This window comes from Crocuta crocuta, unplaced genomic scaffold, assembly GCF_008692635.1.
Source record: "Crocuta crocuta isolate KB4526 unplaced genomic scaffold, BGI_CrCroc_1.0 scaffold587, whole genome shotgun sequence".
Lineage (NCBI taxonomy): Eukaryota > Metazoa > Chordata > Mammalia > Carnivora > Hyaenidae > Crocuta > Crocuta crocuta.
Genome location: NW_027532403.1, coordinates 2,008,767 through 2,023,775, shown reverse-complemented (window position 1 = coordinate 2,023,775; position 15,009 = coordinate 2,008,767). Strand labels below are relative to the sequence as shown.

The following is a 15,009-nucleotide window of genomic DNA, read 5'->3' as shown; positions in this document are numbered from 1 at the left end:
ATCTGAAATATTTGCATTTGCCAGTCCACCAAATGTAGATGGCAACATGATCATGGAAATGATACCCCCCCATGGGCTTGGTCGAGTACTCCCTCCTTAGGCAACACTCCCTTTGAAGTCCCTTGGAGTTTGCCTGCATAAAGAACATGAGATGGAGCCCTTGGAGAGTTGCACTCTCTTTTTTTGTTCCTTGAGTAGGTCAGAGCTGCAGCATTCCAGCCTGCTTTGCACTCACAGGAACAGATTATCTTGTCAGCTTTGAGCTAGATGTGTTTTTGAGTAATAATATCCTGGATATCTGTTGTCTGACCTCAGTGTTTGCATTGTCCACTGTACGTTTACGGTAGCCATGATCATTGGCCTTGAGATACTTTCTCATCCCGAATAGCTAGTTTGCTCTAGGGTTCAAAGACTCCACATTGGCAGCTTATCTAACAGGCCAGCATGGTCCAGGGAGAGGGGCTTAGCATATACTCGTTTACTTTATTCAGAGGAAGCATTGGCTTCCAAATATCTTTTGCAGTCTTCCTGCCATGTTCAAGGGTGGAACATAAATCATGTTAGAAGTGACTTTGCTTCTGTAACTGACTTTGAGCTCTTGCTTAATGCTAGGCAGATGGTATGCCCCAGGTCTAGGAGCCTTATTCTTTGGCTACATATTTAAGACTGTCTTTAAAACTAGAAACAAACCACTACTACCCAGAGAAAACTCTGGAAATTACAGTCAGAATAGAGTGTTCAAGGCTGAGTGTGTGTGTGTGTGTGTGTGTGTGTGTGTGTGTGTAAGCAAGTATTAGAAATGCAAAGAGGTAGTTAAATCTTGCTTCTGCCAAATGGTGACATTGCAGGTTCTAGTATTTCTTCTTTGGTCCTTCACAAATTTAGGCACCCATCTAGATCCTGATTTCTTGGGGCCATTTATTAGTCCAGAATCTCTACTAAAGATTGAATTGTTTTTTCCTTTCTTATTATATAAAATGAAAATAGAACTAATATGTTTAAGCCCCGAATACAGGCATACCTGGAAGATATTGTGGGTTTGGTTCCAGACCATTGCAATAAAGTGAATATCACAATAAAGCAAGCCAAGTGAATTTTTGGCTTCCTAGTTCATTTAAAAGTTATGTTTACACTATACTCTAGCCTGTATAATAGCATTATGTTAAAAAAAATAAGGTACCTGCCTTAATTAAAAATATTTTATTGCTAAAAATGCTAATCATCACCTTAGATTTCAGTGCATCATAAACATGAATTACAGATCACCATAACAGTTATAATAATAATAAAAAAGTTTGAAATACTGTGAGACCTACCGAGATGTGGCACAGAGACACAAAGTGAGCAAACGCTGTTGGAAAAGTGGTGCCTATAGACTTACTCAATGCAGGATTGCTGCAAACCTTAATGTGTATTAAAAGAAAAACAAGCTTTATATCTGTGAAACCCAAAAAAAGTGAAATGTAATAATAATGAAGTATGTCTATATATGGAAGGCAATATTCTAGGCATTTTACACACATACTTCCATTTTGCATCACAAAATTCCTGTTGTTACATTCTCATTGTTTAGTGAGGAAAAGACTCATAGAGGTTAATTACCAATAGTTGCACCTCTAGAGAGAGTTTACAAAGTTGGAATTCAGTTAGATATGTCTGATTCAGACCTTTTCCATTTACTCCATTATCCTTATTCCTTATGAGCTATGAGTGTGTTATAACATGGATCACTGCATAACAATGGCAGGCCATGGGTCAAATCATGTTTCTTTATATAAATAATGATGTAAATTAAAAACATGTCCAAAAAATGTAAAGTAGTTAATCTGTAAAACAAGCATTCATACTGTCCCATCTCGACTACATTTTCAAGAAGTTATAAGAAGTTTAGCAAACAGCATTAAACCTAAGAAATAAGGTATAATCATGAGTTTTCATGCTGACTAAAAGATAACTCAAGTCACTCACATTTGGTAAGATGAAAACCATTGACTGTGAAAAGGAGAAAATATATGTATTGATTATGCTATCTTTACCTATCCAATGGAGTCTTATAGTACGCAGGACCCCATATCAGGGGAACCCTTATGGGTAAGATACCTTATAATGAAATTCTGTTAAGCCTCTAATTTCTAATAAACTTTCATATATGATTTTCAAGAAATATTTGCCTTTTATCAAATTTTACTCTAGAGGAGCCCACTTAATAAAATATTTTCATTATATTTCTCACATCTGAATAAAAGTTCATGAACAGTGGCATTATTATGATTAAATAGGTTTACCAGTGATACATTATTGAGATATAATGTACAATTATTAAAAATTATAATTTAAGGTGACCATACTCTTCCTAGTTCTAGCATCCTTTAATTCGATGTGTATTTTCCCCCTTCCATTTCTTTTCCATGAACTGAAACGTGAAAGTTTCTGTGATTTTATTTTTAGAGAAATTCTATTTTCCTAATTTTGTGTTTTTTAAACAATATATTTAACTATCTGCACATTTAAGAAATTGGATGAAATATCAATGCTTATGCTGCCATTGTAATGGCAGTTGGCCTTGCCTCCATCCTGTAAATACATGAAGCACGAAGGTAGTCTGAAAAATTCCATAGTCTTCCTTCTGGTGAGCAACTTGTGGCACCGAGCCTGTGTTAGAATGCTTGGCACAAGGAAGTTCCTCAAGCTTCCTTCTAGCCATGGGCTTCTCTGCTGCCGTGCCTTCCCATGTACAGAAAGATTATGAAGTGCAACCTGGTGTCAGGGTTTGTATTCTCTTGTCATTCACTTGTGAGATCTGCTCAGTAGTGCAAAAAATGCATATGGACACTTATGAAACAAACAAATGAAAGATTGATTGACCCGAGGGACAATGACATCTCTTTTGTCACTAAGAGTCCCCTTTTTCATTGCCCTCCTGAAGTAATAACTCTAGAAGGGTAAAACTAAAAAAGGGTAATGATAAAATTTAATTGTACAGTCTTATATTTACATCTTCACTTGATGTATTTTGGAAAACATGGATATATCACACCAGATTAGTATGTGGCTAAAGTGTTATTGCTTGTGTCAGTTTCTATATCTTGCATATTGAGATCATTTATAATTTAAAACTTGAAATACACCTTGAATTAGATCCCACATATCAATTCTCTCTTTAGGAAGCTGTTCAGCTTATTACTCGGTTATCCATTTTGACAACAAGATATTGCTACCACAGGAGTCTCCATTATAAATGGCTACAATGGAGCAATTTTATGATAATGTATGTAATTCACTTTTACATGAATATCAGGTACTTCTTTCTATTTTCTTTTTCATAAAGGTAACATGTAATAAAACATTGCTTTAAAGGAATCCATGAAAGTGCTTTGAGCACCCAGCTCAGATATCACAAATATGTTTGCTAGAATGATTTGCCTGACCATTGTGTTACCTGATTCCAAGTGCCATGAAATTGTACCACCTACTTTGGATTTCTTAGAAATACAATCATGTTTCAATAAGAAGCAAGGAGTAAGATTAAAATTTACAAAGTGATTTCAGAGTTTTTAAATGTAGTAAATTTTGCACTACTTTTGACCTTTCTTAGAGTCAGTGGAGGATGTGGTTTCTCTGTCTTTTTGTGTCCAGAGGAGATGCTATTCTAATATTCAAACAAGTCCTATAACTGTAGCCAGAAAAGAGTCCGGAGACCTGTTTTAACTGGCTTTGTATTTATATCAGTCTATCAGGCCCTATAATTGCTTGACTGACAGAGATATGATGTTATTGTTGGTAGCATAAAGCCCTCTGAGGTGCGAAATACGACGCTCCTGTGCAGCCCGTTCTGTCCCATCTACCTTCAGCAATTGTCAACTCAATTTGAAGCCCAGAATCTTGTTGACAGATGAATGAAGCAGACTTAGCCAAGTTAAGCTTACAATGCTATTTCTGCCAATGTGGTAGATGAATTAGGAAAAGAAATCTCTGAGGAAAGTTTAGATGAAAAACTCTGATATCTTTACTTCATATTGAAAAAACAACATGACTTTCAAGTCAATAGTAAATCTTTTCCAGATTCACTAATAATTACAATTTAAGGTAACTTCCTACCGTGTGTCACTTTATAGACCAATTCTCATACCAACCCTGTGAACTAGAGATTTATAATACCCATTTTATAGACTAAGAAACTGAGCGCTGGGCAAGTTAAGTAATTTTGCCCTGGCGCTCACATTTAGCAGGAGGCAGAAACACAATTGGAAATCCATGTCTATCTCTAGCTCTCTTCAAAGCTCTTTCCACTCCATAATTCTGTAGGATGTTTTTTAGGCAAGTAAGGTTTAAGATTTACCACTTTCCTGCTAAAACCTTCTTTTTAGTGTCCTCCCTTCTATCATCTATGGTTCATATTAAGCTTTTCTTAGTTATGGGTAGATCTCCCATCTTCTATGTGCTCTTTCATATTGCTTGCGACTCAAAACAAACTTATAAATCATCTAATTCAAGAAAACTAAGAATACAATTGTCTTGGGGTATTACAGCAAATGTTTCTCTAATTTCTTCTTTGTCATGTTCCTGCTTAATTATTAAAATATTTTTATTTCTATTTGGGCTCAAAAAATATGTTTTTGAATGTGTAGTGACTTATTTTTTCTATAATAATAGAATATTCTTGTTGATTGAGCAAGCAATGCATCTTATAGGAAGCAGAATCACTGCAGTATACTGGGATGACTAGACGAATTCAGATGTAGTCACCATAACAAACCAAAGAAACAAACACAACAAACCTGGAGCATCAATTTGTGTCTAAAGGCTGTTTGGGGACAGAACTATAATAGAATGACCATAGGCTGTCACAGATGGCTAGTTCATTTTGGGATGCTGCACACAAGTTGTGTCTTGAAATAAAAGGTAGAAAAAGAAAATATAAATATAATTCTTACACAGAATAGATTTCCCAGTGTCTTTTTATGTCTTTTGTTTTGAGTGGTTCAAGCTGCCATGTTTGAAGAGGAAACTGTAGTCAGTGGTAATTTGTTTCAATGCTTCCTCTGATATTGTTTAAATAGATTTAGGGCCAGATTAAGCAGAACTTTAGAATTCTTGAAAAGGGAAAATTAATGGGTAAAGGCCCACAAATTGAGGTAAATAAGGTTGTTTAAAAGGAAGGGGGCAGAAAGAAATAGACAAAAAAAATTGGCAATAGTTTTTTTGCAATGTTAATTTTTATTTTTTCTTGTGGTCTATTTCTAGATACCATCTGTTTTAGAATAACTAGCTATTGTAACAGACAACCCCTGAGATGCTAGTAACTACCACAATACACATTTATTTCTTATACATGAAGAGGGGCAATCTTGCAGAGACCAGAGTGATGGAGACTGCAGTCTTTCATATGAGTGTTCTAAAGTTACCCTGGGCATAGATACGCAGCCATGAGATAAGAAAAATAAGGAAGGAGAGTGAGAGGTTATATAGAAGGATTTTCTTTTTCCACACCTGAAATACAAGTTTTTATGATTTATGTTGCTTTTGACCACATTCCTTTGGCAAGAATCAACGTCCACCTTCACACATAACTGCAAGGGAGATCAACAAATGTAGCTGTGGGCTCAGAAGAAAAGGCAAACAAATTTGGTGAACAGCTGATCTCTGCTGTCCTGTCTGGAAATAATTTCTTAAAAAATAGAAAGGAAAAGAAAGAATGGGGTAAAAAGAACAAAATAGAAATAACTAGAAGCCCCCAGAGAGATGTACAAGATATGTCACTGGATAATAATGTGAACTCTGTTCTATTGTTAATATTTTAGTGGAGAAAACATTCATCAAAACTATTGTCACTAGAATCCTTGAGCAGAAAAAAAGGTAAAAAGGAAGAGTTTGGGTTTTGTTTCTTTGTTTGTTTTTAGGTTGGGGTTGGTTTATAAGAAGAGTAGGGTATTAATTCCAGGCCATGAACTCCAGGGACCCCAGGTTACTTCACAACCTTATTGATAATGAGGGCTTTTCAACTTTAAGCACTTACAAAATCTTTCAGCACCATCGGACTCTGTTACGGCTTTCTCTTCTCTCTCCTTTCTCTCATGCCACTGAGTTACTTCATTATCTTGTGTCTACAAAGTATTGGGTTTAGGGTGATCTCCTCAACTAGTGACAACTTTGGTTCTCTATCTTGTTTCATGTTCCCAATTGTTTCAGGTGAAAGCTTAATGTTTAATAATAGTATTGTGGAAAAAAATGACTTAACAGTTTTTAAGCAACTCTTATAAGGTTTGAAAAGTAAGCAAATGTCACTCTTTGGTGGGAAATAGATATTAAAACCAGAGAGAGATTAGACATGGATCCTCTCTCTTTCAAAGATACTTGGTAGATGAAATAAGAAAGAACTAGAAGAGTTTAGAACAGAACAAGTAGCACAAAGCAGTCAGAATTATTAAAAAGGAACCTCACAGTTTTAAAGATTTTGCTGTTGGTTGCTGACCAGACACCTGTAAACCTTTCTAATAGCCAGTCTACAAACAAGTGGGGTGTCACATCACTCTTTACTGTTTGACCTTCTTGTGGCCAAATATTTAGTCATGTTGCCAAATTTCTAGGACTGTCTGCCTGTGAAGACCTGCAAATATATCCTGGGACAAATTGGGGAAGTAATTATATGACCTCCTCAATTATGGATTTGTGGACCCTGGTCAAGAAAGCCACTCTAAAATAAAGTGCTATTAGAAAGCAGTTTGGATTCATTTTGAATGTTAGTGCTTTGAATGAGGTCAAACAAGTAATTGAAAAGGTACATCATCATTTCCTCGTGAATGTGTGAACATTCAGTAATCTTTGTGGGGCATGTAATTGCAGAGAAGGCCTCAGTGTCCCCATTCTTCCAAACTAGCTACTTAAAATCTTGATTTCCTCTTATAAAAGGGTGGCTCTTCTTCAATTTCCAATTAATTATATGGACATCATGAAATAGGCTTACATTTGGCCTAAGTTGATTAAATGAACTGTTTGATCTGAATTGAGTCCTAGACTATAATACAGAAGGAATTCCCTCTTCTAGATGTTAAATGAACTATAGTTCTTACTTTGGTGGAATTAAAGGACATCAAGCCATGAATCTAAAGTGTCTCAAGTTACCTAAATATTCTTAGGTGTTTTTTAAAAAATCATTATGAACAATAGTTTTAATGCCCTTTTTATTTTCACAGGTCCCCATCCTTTCATGAGATTTCCTTAGGGTTAACTAAAATAAAACTTTTTCTTGTTTTCTTACTTGCTTATGTTTTCAGTCTCAGAAATACATATACATCTTCAGCTTTTATTTCTGCAGAACTTCTTATTAGAAAGTATTTTTGTATGGTCAAGAAAATGAATAAAGGATGTTCTCATAGGATATAAAGTCAAGAGATACCTTAAAGGGTTATTAATAATTAGCTAATACAGTTATTTAAAATATACTCTCCATTTATCACTGACTCATTCATCAAACTCATGTTGTATGCCTAATATCTCCCATGCCCTCTGCTGTATATGGTGGTAATAGAATAACAAGATATGCCACAGTCTTCAAGGAACTTAGAGTCGAGTGGAAACAAAACAAAACAGGAATATAGCAATATTATGTGAAAAGAAGTATGGGTTCTGAGCAGGTACAGTGGGGGACAACAGGGGGCTAAATAACCCAGGTTTGGGTTGGGAGGGATCAGGGATATCTCTGGATCTATGATAAGTCAAGGAGTTGTTGACATGAAAAATTTAAGTAATGCAGTGTTTTCAGGGAGGCTTGCGTTTTCAAAGGCTTTGAGGCACAAGACAATGGCATTTGGGGAAATTGTATATTAAATAGTTTGAAATGTAAAGTTCAGGGAGGAGATTAGGCAGTAAATCAAGAGAGCAGAGATTGGAATGAATGAGGCTGTGAAGGACTGTGCAGGCCGTGCTAAGTCATTACCTTGAGAGTATACAGAGTCTAAAGGATTGAAGAAGTGGGGAGGCCTGGTGAGGCAAACATTTTAGGAAGATCACTCTTGCTAAAGGACCAGAGGAGGACAAAAGGAAAGCAAGAGATGATTAAGGCATGTTGCAGCTATTTAGGTGAGAAATATAATAGCCTGGAGAGAAGTAGAGAATGGATTAGATTCAGGTGCTGTTAGTGAGGTAGATGTAGGGATGAGGAGGAGAGACAAGTGGGGTGATTTTTCAACCTTCCTCTGGGGAATAATAGTGCAGGCCATTGGAACTAGGAATAGAGAAGGCAGAGGACATTTGATCTGATGGGTAATTATAACTGCATATGGGACATCCAGATGGAAACATCCAGTAGCCGGTTGGCTATGTTGGTAGTCTACTCAGAGGAGAGGTTTGAGCTGGAGTGAGAGCTTTAGGAATAATGAAAGTATAGCTGGGTGTTGAAGTGATTGAAGTTATAGGCTACTCAGCTTATGAAGATGAGACCCTCTCCCACTCTACTTTAGAGTTTGTCATTTAAACAAATAGGTGAAAAATTGGAGCTTTTAAGGAAGACTGAGATGGAGTGCCTAGAGAGGTGGAAGGAGAATCATGACTTAATACAGTCAGGGGTGACACAAAAGAAAAAGTCTTAGGGGCGCCTGGGTGGCTTAGTTGGTTAAACGTCCGACTTTCACTTGGGTCATGATCTCGCGGTTCGTGGGTTCGAGCCCCGCGTTGGGCTCTGTGCTGACTGCCAGCTCAGAGCCTGGAGCCTGTTTCAGTCTGTGATTCCCTCTCTCTCTGGCCCTCCCCTGCTCACGCTGTCTCTCTCTCTCTCTCCTAGAAATAAATAAAAAAAAAAAAAAGAAAAAGTCTTAAAATGAAGAAAGTGGTGAATAGTGCTATATATTGCAAACTGGAAAATAGGATGAAGACTGAAAAGTGTCCACTGTGTTTACCAATACAAAAGGCCTTGGTGCTGCTTTTCAGAGTGTCTCCATGCATCACTTTTTCCCCTGACTGTGGTGTCTATACCTATCAGTCATTTTACCCAGAGGAGGTAAAATGGATGTAATACAAATCAACCACAAGTGGGAAACTCATGCATACTCAGGACAGCACATTTTATTAAAATGTCTCTTTTGATTATTCCCACAATGAGAAATTTGTATAGCATTTAGATGGAAGATACACACAGTGCCAGCTTGTAACTCACAGCTTGTGAGTACAAAAGAAGGTCTCTCATTTAGTTTTTCCCCTCCATCTCTCCATCCCTTCTTTTGTTCCTTATATTATTTAAAAAATATAGTCCCTGTCTCAGACAGCTTTTAATATGATTCAAGAGAATAGTCTTCACCTATATTTACTACTTATTAACCATACAAGTCATGTTATACTTAAATGCCAAGTGAAAGAGCCAGATAGTCACAGCACTAATTCAGAATGAGGAAGTCCCATTAAGCATATAAATGGCTAGAAAAATTGTGCCATGAGCTAAGACTTGAAATATGGGAAATAATTGGATTGGTGAAGAGATAGAGAGTGGCCTAAGAGGTGATAATGAGCCATTGGAAAGGCCAGGGTGTCTGGAGTAGGTGGCTCCTGATAGAAGGAATAGAGGTTATTCTAGGAGGATTGGTCAGGATTCTGCATGGAGAGCTTTGAATGCCAGACTTAGCAGTATGAACTTTAAATTTTAATAGAAAAAGCTATGGGTGGGGTCCCTGGGTGGCTCAGTTGGTTAAGTGTCTGACTCTTGAATTTGGTTCAGAGCATGATCTCATGGTTGTGAGAATGAGCCCCAAGTCAGGCTCCGTGCTGGGCGTCGAGCCTGTTTAAGACTCTTTCTCTCCCTCTCCCTCTCCCTCTGCCCTTCCTCTGCTAGCTTGGTCTCCCCCACCCCTCCACCCCCCACCCCACTCTCAGAAAGAAAGAAAGACAGAAAGAAAGAGAGAAAGAAAGAAAAGAAAAGAAAAGGAAAGAAAGAAAGGAAGGAAGAAAGGAAGGAAGAACTAGAAAAAGGAAGGAAGGAAGGAAGGAAGGAAGGAAGGAAAGGAGGGAGGAAGAAAACGCTATGGGAAATTGGTAAGCAATAAATGAATGTCTATTTAGAATGATTGGTTTCAGGGTAATTTTCAGAGTAGCTCCTGGAGGAAACATGAAGAAAATCTAGGCTGGTCTAAAAGCATACATAAAATAGACTTCATCTGAGAAAAGTTACTAAGGAAGAGTTATAGGGTTCATAGAATGAATATAAAGAGTGAACCAGAGGAAGAGTGAAAGATGATTCTACAATGAGACAGAATAGGACACTGCAGGAACAGCAGTTCAAAAAAGGAGACTTTTATGGGGGAAAAAGATGTCAATGTTGAGTATTTGGCATCTGAGTTATTGGTAAGATATCTAAATGGGGATGGTTATGTTCTTAGAAGAATTCTCATTGTGACCAAAAATGATCATTCACTTGAGGCTATATTCTCTCTGCCTTGCATTGATGGTATGGGTGGAGCGCAGATGCTTCTGCAAAAGGGCAAAGAAGACGAAGGCTGAAAAGAAGTCACTGGGTTCTCCAATAAAAATGGCTTTGGTGATTGCATCAGTCAGGGTTCCACAGAGAAACAGAACCAATAGAACATCTATCAGAGAGAGGTTTATTTTAGGGAATTGGCCACACAATTGTGGGAGCTGGTAAGTCTGAAGCAGGGCCGCAGACTGGAAGCTGAGACAGGGTTTCAATGTTACAGTCTTGAGGAAAAATTACTTATTTTTTGGAAACCCAGGGTTTTAAAAAATGTATTATTTATATTTAAGAAAGACAGAGCACTTGCAGCGGAGGGGCAGAGACAGGGGGAGAATCTCAAGCAGGCTCCACACTGTTAGCGTAGAGCCCGATGTAGGGCTCCAACTCATGAAACTGTGATCATGACCTGAGCCAAAATCAAAGTTGGACTCTTAACTGACAGAGCCATTCAGGTGCCCCAGGGAACTCCAGAGTTGCTCTTAAGACCCTTAGCTGATTGGACAAAGCCCACCCAAATCATCAAGGGCAACCTGCTTTACTTAAAGTCAATTGATTGTAAGTGTAAATGTCAATCATGTCTATAAAATAGCTTCCTAGCAACATCTAGACTAGTGTTTGACCAAACAACCAGGCACTTAAACGAGATTAACCATTATAGTGGTGTTTTCAAATAAGCACCTCTTCAAGCCATACTTCTTCAGATCCCTGATGAATATGGACAAGAATATACACTCTTCATTTGTTTTCTTCCTTCTCTGTAAATCTTTCTTCCTTCCTTTTTTTGCTCCTTTACTTAATTCAGCTTTCATATTCCATTTGCATAGCCTTATAACTTTGCTTGTGATGTGTAAATATACATACTGTACATCTTTCACTTGCAAGCATTCTTGGCTGATTATTATGCCTGCATTTAATTGGAAGTTGGTGATCAAAAGCCCTTTCATATAGATCATTTGATGCTACAACACTGTGAAGTAGGCAGGACTGTCAGTATTACTGTGCTTTCCTTGTCAGCTCAAAGTGGGGCTTAGAGAAAGGGAGTGACATACTTGTGACACATAGTTCATAAGTGGCATGTGGGCAGCACTAAGCTTTGGAATGTTTATATTTGATCTTCCTGTAGCAAAGAAATACAGATCTGCAAACTTTTTAGAAAAAGGCAACAAGAGAATGTCTCTGACTTGACACATTGAAGGATGAAAAATTCCTGGAAAACTGGCATTTGGAACCTATGTAAAAGACAGAGAATTTGGTAAGAGTATTTCTGCTGCCCAGAGCCTATCCACATTAAGGGAAAGGGCAAAAATGGAACAGCAGGGGCTGGCCAGGGACTGAGGTGAATCAGAAGGTCTGAGGGCTACATCCTGGGCTACAGATCAAACCAGAGAAACAAAGGGCTTACCCTTCCTAATCATTGCCCCACTGTGCTCTCCCTCTTAGCTTTTGACCCGTCATATCTTCCGGTATCCTGTGGAAGAACAGAGATGGGAACTCTCGGGCATCTCTACAAAGTGGCTGAATCACCACTTCCTTTTCTTAATAAACAAATGAAATCCATATTTGTGTAGCTAACCCACAGAGAAAGGAGGAGAATGTTTGGCAGGCACAGTAGAAACCCAATCTGGAAACTACAAATTTAAAAAACAATTATTTTAAATTTCATATCACAAACTTCCTTTTGGAGGCTTCCGTGAGCTACATCTATGTTAGGATATTCTTCTGGGAGTAGAAATCTAAGAACTCCAGAGCTTTGTGCTGCCCAGAGCTTTGCATTTTATAGGACACATGAAAGCATACTTTAGTCCTGTACTGCAGACACGGTCTTTTGTTCTGATATATAATTTCATTCAACAGTAGTAGACACACATACTTTGTCTCTTGATTTGCAGTTTGGGGAACAATTTCAACTTGCTCCCTTCCAGAGCACATTATTAACAACCAATTGGCATACAGTTTCAGGCTCTTTCACAGGTGAGAGTGAAAATGGAAAGAGTGGATTACAGAGTTCTCTGCAGGCACCCTGAATAATTTATCGCCCTTCTGTTGTAATGGCTGAGTGTATATATCTTTCACCATATGTAGCCTTCCATTTAGATGTCCAATCAATGGTAAAGAATAAGAATGGGTTTTTAAAAACCAACCTTTGGAGTGGAACTAATCAGCTTGTGGTTTCCTTTCAGGTAGTCTAACCGTTCTCCAATATGCCCTGTATATCCTCAGATAGGAAATGACCTAAACTTCTACTTCCAGTTGTGTGGATTATTTATCCTGACGCCCCCCTCCATTTCCACCCAGCCCTCTACTTTGCATATTAAAGTTAAGCCCCTAACCATTGAATTCTCATGTCTGACTGCAAAGTGGATCTGGCATGGCCATTACATACAAACTTACTTTGTACATTATATGGCATGAGTTGAAAAGAAACTATTTTTGAATTCTTAGATAGTCTACCAGTTTGAAAGTTGTGTGAAAGATGAGGATTTATCCCTTTGCCCCACTTGATCCCCTGGGTTTTATTTGTTAAAAATGTTATTTTCTCATAGACATTGACTCTACTGTTTAGAGGGAGGAAAAAAATCCTTATTTTACCTTTTGTTTCGTGATGTTAATAGACGTTAGGAAGAGAGACTTTGCAAAACATAAACTGATGGCAATTTCAGATCATTGGAACATTTTGAACAAAATGAAAGATTGCTTGACCTTGTATCAAATATCATAATTTGGAAGACTCTCACTACAGAAATTGTACATTCTCTGTAATGTGAAGTTTCTGATGTGCATTTATTTAATCAAAACCACAAGGCAAATGAATTTGGATTGAGAAAGCTCCTCCTGTTTGTCATTGTGAGGAGAGGAAGCTTTTATTTTGTCATTAAAGAGCAGGCAATCTCTTTCATTTCTAGAACTTCCAATACTTTCTGGAAACTCAAGTAACTAAAGCACTCTGATCATCTTTTCAACTTGTGTTCAGTTAAAAATAGATTAAATAGGAAAGCTTTCATTCATTATAAATTTTTACTGGAAATTGACATATCTTATCTTTCTGTGGAAGCAGGAACTCGGTCTGTTACCCTAAAGTACAGTGACTGCCGAGATGTAACCTACTTTAATATTTTCAGTGATTTATAATACCCCTATTATATTGTCAGTAAATTAGACTCCATGAACAATATAAGCATTCCTTTTAGGAAGAGTTCTGATGATAATCAAAGTAGACAGTTCACATTAGAATGTTTCTTTTTGGGGACTGGAAGTCAGCATCATTTTTAGTGTGAAATGTTTCCTTGCTACATCTTGCTTTTGCTCGAAAGCTACAGCAGGTGGCTTACTGTTAAAATCAACATGATAGATCTCTTAGAAATGACATCTCTTTTGTCACATATTTGTTCTCACTTTGTCTCATTCTGTGCTGGCTAGCCTTTAAATACCTTAGGATACCAAGGATGGTATCTAAATAGATTCCTAAATTATAAATATTCAAACTTCTTTTAATTTTTTAAATGTGTATTTATTTTTGAGAAGGTGGAGAGAGGGAGACAGAAGGAGACATAGAATCTGAACCAGGCTTCAGGCTCTGAGCTGTCAGCACAAAGCCCAACGAGGGACTAGAACCCATGAACCATGAGATCATGACTTGAGCTGAAGTCTGACACTTAACCAGCTGAGGCACCCAGGTGCCCTAAGCTTCTTATTTTTAAACTATAACCAAAATTAACTAAATGTTGTTAAAGCCATCATATGAAGCTCAGAAATATGAATATGTATACTTCTATAAAACTGGCTCCTTGTCTAACATCCAAATACATATGTAATGGGACACTAAAGCCCCATAGTGGAGTATTAAGTTCTAATATTTGATATTTATGGGCTTTTAACTTCTTTCTAACAAATTTTAAAATGATGCCTCTGTAAGCAATTGACCAAGATATGGATTCTTCAGTCAGAATTCCTTGTAGCTCAGACTTTCCTGCTGAGAAGAAAACAAAAAACTTTTTAGAAGAAGGATCTTTTCCTGAGATTTTCATCTTCAAACCATGGAAAGTTTCAGAGTGCATAAAATACAAAAATATAGAATTTTAAATGATTGGAACCTCAGAGATTAAGTCCAAGTTTCCTTTTCATTATTTAAATCAGAGAACTAAAAGAGGAGCCCAAGCAGGTATTTGAAGGAAGACATTGTCTCACTGACACAGAGCTATTCTGCAGTGATGAAAACGGATGTATGAACAAGAGTACTTAGTATACTTTCTCTAAATTAATTCATTTTAAGGGGATATCTTCCAAAAAAACTCCATATTTTAATAAGTTCAATTCATCAAAGTCATCATATCACATCTGTTACAAAGATTTATCTCTTGCTGAATGCTAGCCAAGTAATTTTCCAGAAATGACATTTTTTACAGTTTATCGTGTTCCCATTATCATGGCACAAACTATATCAAGTGTATTTCTTGTGCGGCACTTAAGATGACATAGCCATGTGCATTCTTCTTCTGCACATGGAAGTTTCAGTTTCTTAAAAGAAATAAAGACTTTTAGGTAATAATGTCTTT

The 15,009-nt window shown here is 37.2% G+C and overlaps 1 protein-coding gene across 1 annotated transcript in view; it reads left to right on the top strand.

Annotated features, from left to right (window-relative positions):
* The window catches only part of COL25A1 (collagen type XXV alpha 1 chain), a 450,359-nt gene that overhangs the window by 245,667 nt on the left and 189,683 nt on the right, over nucleotides 1–15,009 (top strand). The window lies entirely within an intron of this gene.